This window comes from Babylonia areolata, chromosome 19 (assembly GCF_041734735.1).
Source record: "Babylonia areolata isolate BAREFJ2019XMU chromosome 19, ASM4173473v1, whole genome shotgun sequence".
NCBI classification, from domain to species: domain Eukaryota; kingdom Metazoa; phylum Mollusca; class Gastropoda; order Neogastropoda; family Buccinidae; genus Babylonia; species Babylonia areolata.
In genome coordinates, this window is record NC_134894.1 from 2,287,711 (window position 1) to 2,295,000 (window position 7,290).

The 7,290-nt window shown below is 44.4% G+C and overlaps 1 protein-coding gene across 5 annotated transcripts in view; it reads left to right on the forward strand.

The window, feature by feature from the left end:
• LOC143294024 (beta-1,4-galactosyltransferase 4-like) overlaps positions 1-7,290 on the forward strand; it is a 39,700-nt gene that overhangs the window by 3,959 nt on the left and 28,451 nt on the right. The window lies entirely within an intron of this gene.

A 7,290-nucleotide genomic window follows, 5' to 3' on the forward strand; every position in this document is an offset into this window, starting at 1 on the left:
ACACCCACACATGCATAACAGAAATGCACCAAACATGCAGTTTCACATATATGAAAGCACAGTCAAATGCATATAAACGTACATGAGCTCCAACACACACACACACACACACACACACACACACACACACATTACCGTGCACCTCCTCTAGCCCCCTCATCCACACACTCATTTCTAGTCTAAGTATCGCAGCTTCCACGGCACACACACACACACACACACACACACACACACACACACACACACACACACACACACACACACAAACACACACTCACAGAGATGAACACTTACTTGTACAAGCACATATGAAAGCACAGTCAAATACATATAAACGTACATGAGCTCCAACACACACACACATTACCTTGCACCTCCTCTACCCCCTCCTCCACACACTCATTTCTAGTCTACGTATCGCAGCTTCCACGGCACACACACACACACACACACACACACACACACAAACACACACTCACAGAGATGAACACTTACTTGTACAAGCACACACACATACGCCCATATCTCCCACCCCCAACCCCACACACGTACATACAAAGATATATATATATATATATATATATACGTTCCAATATCCTGTTGCTCCCACAGTGTAGGCATGCATACACTCACATACCTCATCCTCTACCCCACCTCCCCCCGCACTCCCACCTCCCCTCACACAGACACACACACGTACACATATCTCTCCTGACACTTGTGTACACTTTCACTCTCGCGCATTCACAAACGCACTCAAAAGCACAGACCCACACATACACACAAACACACACAGCCGCCACTGACTGGCCGCAAGAGGGATGGGAAAAGATCTCTGATGCCAAGAACGTGGCGTCTAGTGTGTTGCTCAGTCTATTGTATTTGGAAAGGCCCACAGAGACTCTGTTCCGTTTTGAAGAAATTTGCGCAATGTTGGTTTGGAAATGATGCCGATATTTGTTTGATTTGCAAAGCATCGTGCTCTACCTTTCATGTTAGACTTGCGGCCGCTCCCTCTCTCTGCTTCTATTTCTTTGAGGCGATCGATGGTGTGATGGCCTTGTACCTGTTCTTTTTGGTATTCTTTGACTTTTCTGAGGATTTCCGATTTTCCTAGATGTAGGCCGCTCGTTGGTGTTGCGTTACCAGCAAGTCTGTCAGCTCGCTCATTTCCCTTAACACCTGCATGTCCCGGGCAGTATGCCCATGTGAGTTTTTTAATCTGAAAGTTGCGCATTGCGTTATGCCACTCTGGGCTTCCCATTCCGTTTTCAATTTTCTGTATGAGGTTCATTGAGTCGGTTAGAATCATGGCATGTTGGTTTCCGGGCGTATGGATGGACGATAGCCACTGGAGGGCATGTGTCACAGCTTCAACTTCCATCGTTAGGCTGGAGGTTGTGACTTTGTAGGCAGCATTCTCTTCCCAAATTGTTTTTCCATTTTGTTTCGCAGTGAATCCCCAACCAGACTGGTCTTTGGTGACTGAGCCATCTGTGTATATGATGATGTCCTCTTCTTTACTGTTTTCTTCTATAAGCAGCTTCACTTCCGCATCAGTTTTGCCCTCTGGCCATTCCCGACAATGTCTTCCTAGAGTGGGTGAAATGACTGTGTTGCATAGATGGTTGAGGTTTTCGGGGTTTTTCTCCCATTCTTTTGTTTCTTTCAGGTCTTGTAGTCGGCATACTAGCTGGATTGTGTCTTCTGCTTGCCCCATCCATGATCTTCCTCGTCCTAGACGGCTGCCTTTTGGTTCTTTGACTGCGTCATGCAGTGGGTTTTGAGGATTTTCTAATGCTTTGAAGTAGGTCTTGACCTGTTCTAACTTGTTTCTGGCCTGCACTGAAGGAAGGTCAAGCAGCTATCGCATGGTTTCTGTGGGCGTGTCTTTTGTTGTTCCAAGGATCAGCCTCATAGCTTCATTTTGGACTCTTTCTAATTTTAGGAGGTTGCTTTGAGACGGTGTTGTTAGCCCAAGTCCGTAGTCGATCACACTGAGGACGAGTGATTGGTATAGCAGGAAGAGGTGGCGTTGTTCAATTCCTTTGGTTGCCATTGCTTTTAAGACTGAAAGGCCCTTTTTGCATTTGAGAACAGTATTTTCCGTATGTTTTCTGAAGGTCAGCATTCTGTCGAAGTGTATTCCTAGGTAGCGTAGGCATTCAGTTTTCTCAATTTGAATCCCATCGAATGACACAGAAGGTGGTGATTTGTTCGCGGTTTTGTTGTTGAGGGTGCACAGCAACGTTTGGGCTTTCGCTGGATTGATGGAAGATCCTGTGTCTTTGCACCATTGAGCAATATTGTTTAGTTGTTTCTGGACGGCTTCAGTTCTTTCCTGAGCATTTTTCGAAGTTTTGAAGACCAGGCCGTCATCCGCAAGGGTAAGCACCCGAGCAATTCCATTGTTGTTTAAGTCTGCAAGGCCCTTCGTGTAGACATTGTAGAGGACAGGAGAGAGCGGAGACCCTTGTGGCAGTCCCATGGATAGTTTAGAAGGTGCAGACATCCAATCTCCGAGGCGTAGGACGACGGTTCTTTCCTGAAGCGCTGCTGCTATCCATCTTGTCAGTGTCAAACTTACTCCATACCTTAGTAGCAGCTCCATGAGGTGCGCAAACTGGACTTTATTGTAGGCATCTTCAAGGTCAATTGCTACTGCTAGTGTTTCTTCTTTTCTTTGAAATCCTTCATACACCTCATATGCAAAAGCAGCTGCATTTTCCCATGTGGACTTACCTGTTCTGTAACCACCTTGATTTGAAGGGAGAATGTGCCTGTGTTCAAGATCCCTTGCAAGTTTCCTGGCTATCATGCGTTCCATGAGCTTTCCAACAATGTTTTGCATGGTTAGGATCCGGTAGCCGCTTACCTGACGATGGTCCTTTCCTGGTTTTGGTATGGGTTTTAAGAAGCTGTGTGTCCAGTCCTCCGGCACCTGTCCATTGTGGAAACTGTTTTGATATAGATTGAAAAGTTTGCTTCTGTCTTCTTCCGATAGCTCCTTGATGTCTGAGTAACGAACTTTGTCTGGGCCAGGAGCCGATTCTTTCTTGCATTTAGCTATTGCCTCGTTTAGATCATCCATTGTCAAGTCATCATCAGGTCCAGTCTGCATAAGGGTTTGGTTTAACTCCTCAACATATTTCTTTTTCTCATCTAAGTTTCTTTGATCACTCTGTTGTATGAAACGTTTGAGCAAGGCAGATCCTTTTTCTTCGTTTGTCTTAAGCTTGGTTCCGTCAGTGTCTAACATGTCTGGGGTTGTTGTTGTGCACGTTTTCCCTTCCATGCGACGATAAAATTGTCAGAACTCTGTCAATGTTGTGTCATAACTGAGTGCCTCGCAAAACTGTTTCCACTTGTCATTTTTGGTCTCTTGAGCAATGTCTTCAAACTGTTTAGTTTTCTCTTTCATTTTTGTTTCAATATCTTTGTCCGGAGATGGTTTTGTTCTTTCTTTTTGCCAAAGTTTGACAGCCGCATGTTTTTCTATCCAGGCTCTCTCTGTGTCGGTATTCCACCATGGGGGCTGAATAGTTTGCATCCTGTTCAGTGCCGTTCTTTTGTTTCTTCTGCGTCTTAATTTTTCGATGACAGTGGCAATGAAGGAAGTCGGGAAGAGGTGAGAGAGACAGAGACAGGGAGACAGAGACAGTGGCAATGATGAGTCTGTATTGACAATGGCTCAGTTGGCGTGTACGCTAAGGGGGAGGGGGGGAGTGGGGGGTGGGGGGACGGGTAGCAGTGGAGTAGGGAACGCAATACTGAAACGACAAAACGCCAAAGTCAACAAAAGAAGGGTACAGCACGTCGGATCTTCCGCCGGTCTTCCATGCTGCATACAACGCAGCGTTTTGACGACAGTCGCCGTCAGCGTCACTGTGTCAATGTTTGTTCGAATTAAAGTAAACGGACACACACACACACACTCACACAGAAACAGAGTATTAAAGACATAGAGAGAAACTGAGACAGAGAGTATTAGGGACAGACTGACAGACAGACAGATAAAGACATCGAGAGGAAGAGAAACAGACAGAGAAAGAGGTAGGCAGATAAAAACAGAGAGAGACAGAGACAGAGAGACAGAGAGGCAAAGACAGCGACAAAGAGCAAGCAGCTTGTTGTGCACATCTTTGCAAACTTTCCCTGGCTAAAAACCTGTTGCCACTAATCTTGCTTGTCACTGGCAAGTGAGTATAAAATGTGACTCTTTTGTATAGCATGACCATTTCGTTTTTCCAACCAAGCACGGTTGAGTAGCCATCCGTAACAATCAAAGCAAGGTCCAAAGTTCCGCAGATGTCTACGGTCAGTGGAGCTGTGAGTTGTATTCATTTTGTCCAGCACCAGTTAGGTACAGGAAGCTAAATACGTGCTTCATCCGCTTGGATGAAGTCAGGTGCACTTCCACTGCTCGTGTGAGGGGAATAGGGGTGAACACAATGCCAACACGGCGCTGACCACTGCTGACCACTGGATCACGAGTCCAACGCCTGGCGAACTCGGCCACGCCGTCAGTGGACAAAGCACTCTACACACAAAATACCGACCTGTCAAGCATGAACAGCTGTAATAGTCTGCCCTTTCCAACACGTTATCCTCATTATCCAAAGCATTGGCTCCAGAGATTAGTTTGTGGGTCATTAACGATATTGCTACGTTTTTTCTTTTCTTTTTATTTCTTTGTTTGTTTGTTTGTTTGTTTTTGGGGGGTGGGTGGGGGGAGGGGGTTCTCTTCTCGTGTCAAAAGCGTGTGTCAGCTAGCTGGCCTTCTTTAAGTCTCAGTGCAGGCCACAGAATCCTGGGCCGCTTTCTCCTGAGCCATCAGATCAGTCAGCATTGTTACAGCTGTGTGCAAGTGGAGCCGCACAAGTTCACGCGTGTGTTGTGTTTCTGGGATCGACTTTACAACTGTGTGATCTTCAGGTTAACGTCTATTCACTACAAGTGTGATAAGACGGAGAGAGGAGCAGTAGTGAATGAAAGAAAGGGAATACATGTGAATATTAGTGTAAAAAAGTGTTAATGATATGTGTTAGAGGAAAAGTATATCATGAGAAATTAAAGTTAAAGAGATTGTGGTGTGTAATGAATGAGGTGTCATAGGAGGGAGAATATGTGTATGTATATCAACAAGTATTAACTTACAACAATGTAAATATAAATAACGACATTAATCAAAATACATCAAAGGAGGATACCAACTGGACTGGAGTTTTAAATTTCCGAAAACTTTCTAAGCAATGAATAATCATTCAAAATGTTTTCAGTGGATAATGAATATTGGTAGAAAGGTCATCAACTGTATCTTTTGGAATTAACTGTTTTATGCTAGGACAATGAATGGGTACATGGCTTACAGTTATTTGTTTACCGCACATACATTTTACATTTTCAGAAAATTTTGTACGAAAGGCATTTAGACGAATTCTGTACATTAGACTTGTAATTTGTCTTGAATGTGCTGTTAGTGTCAAATTTATAAAATCTTTGGAATTAGCCGCATTCTTTGTGTTTACACAATATTGGTAATATTGATTATTTGAATCTGTAACCAATTTCTTAAACCGATTTCTGGATACATTTTCTATACAACTCCAGCATTCATGTAGATCCAACTGGATGTCAAGTTGCATTGCGCCTTGGAATTGCGTGCTGCTTTTCTCGCTGCTTGGTCTACCCACTCATAGAAGATATTCCACAGTGTGAAGGTACCCAGCAGAAGGTTATATTAATGCCCTGTTTTGTCAGTTGATTAATAATTATGTTTTATGTCCATTGTCATCTCAATTCGCTTCTTTAGATTTGGAGAATCAATAGCTTGTAAAACTCTCTCTCTCTCTCTCTCTCTCTCTCTCTCTCTGTCAGTGTGTGTGAGTGTGTGTGTGTGTGTGAGTAAGTGTGGGTGTGGGTGTGCGTGCGTGCATGTGCGTGTGTACATGCATATGCGTAACCCCGCCGAGTGATGTGTTTGTTCAATTTGTGAACCGCACGTGAGGTATTCATGTCAGTGAGAGAGAGAGAGAGAGAGAGAGAGAGAATAGCTTTTTCATTTTTCATTTCATGTTGCCAGCCTTATATCAGAAAGTTGTGAGATTTTTTCGCCCAACTTTTAGAGCAGGTATCCGTGCATTTGAATAAATAACACACGAAAAAATCCAATAACAAAGACAAAAACAAACAAAAAAAACAACACCCTAGATGCTTTTGTTTTTTAAGTTGCAGACTTATGACGCATGTCAATGTAGGGATCTATCGATGTGGAGATCTATCGATGTTGAAATCTATCGAGAGAATTCCGCACAAGAAAACACGTCACTTTTCGATGACGTAATATTGTCATCCCCTTTCTTGTCAGTCTCGTGAGGGGTAGAATCTGCTTGGACATTCCTTTCAATCTGCTGCTTGAAAAAAGAAAAAGAAGAGATTTTTTTTTGTTGTTTCATGAGATCTTTTTTCATTCTTATTTGCATCAGCAAAGTTTTGAGGGATTTCTTTCAGCGAACGATTGTTGAAGGGACATATTTGGATTGTGTGTTTCTGTTCATTCTGCGAAGCCACGGTCTAAGGTAGGGCTGGTGACGGCCTCTTCTGTCTTTCCTCTTCTTTTCATCCTCTGGTGGCGTTTAACAGTGGAGTTTTCTTTCATTTATCCAAACAGGTAATTTGGTACTTTCCTATCGATGTGTCCCATATAAATGGACCTGTTTTGACCAGTCTGAGAGAGCCCACTGACGAGGTTTTGAGTTGAATTCTACTTCTTCTTCTTCTTCCTGCAATGTCTATCAGCTGTTAGTCCGGCTATTATTGACATATGGGGAGGTGTGCAGCGTGGAGAGGGAGAGAGAAGAAAGGAGGGAAAAGAATTTTGACCCTAACGATTATGGCGCAACTGCATGCGGAGCTGCACTCAGGCCTTCAGGCCCAAGGCCCTGTAGCAACCTAAGTGAAGCTACACACAGGCCTTCAGGCCCAAGGCCCTGTAGCAACCTAAGTGAAGCTACACTCAGGCCCAAGGCCCTGTAGCAACCTAAGTGAAGCTACACTCAGGCCTTCAGGCCCAAGGCCCTGTAGCAACCTAAGTGAAGCTACACTCAGGCCTTCAGGCCAAGGCCCTGTAGCAACCTAAGTGAAGCTACACACAGGCCTTCAGGCCCAAGGCCCTGTAGCAACCTAAGTGAAGCTGCACTCAGGCCCAAGGCCCTGTAGCAACCTAAGTGAAGCTGCACTCAGGCCCAAGGCCCTGTAGCAACCTAAGTGAAGCTACACTCAGGCCCAAGG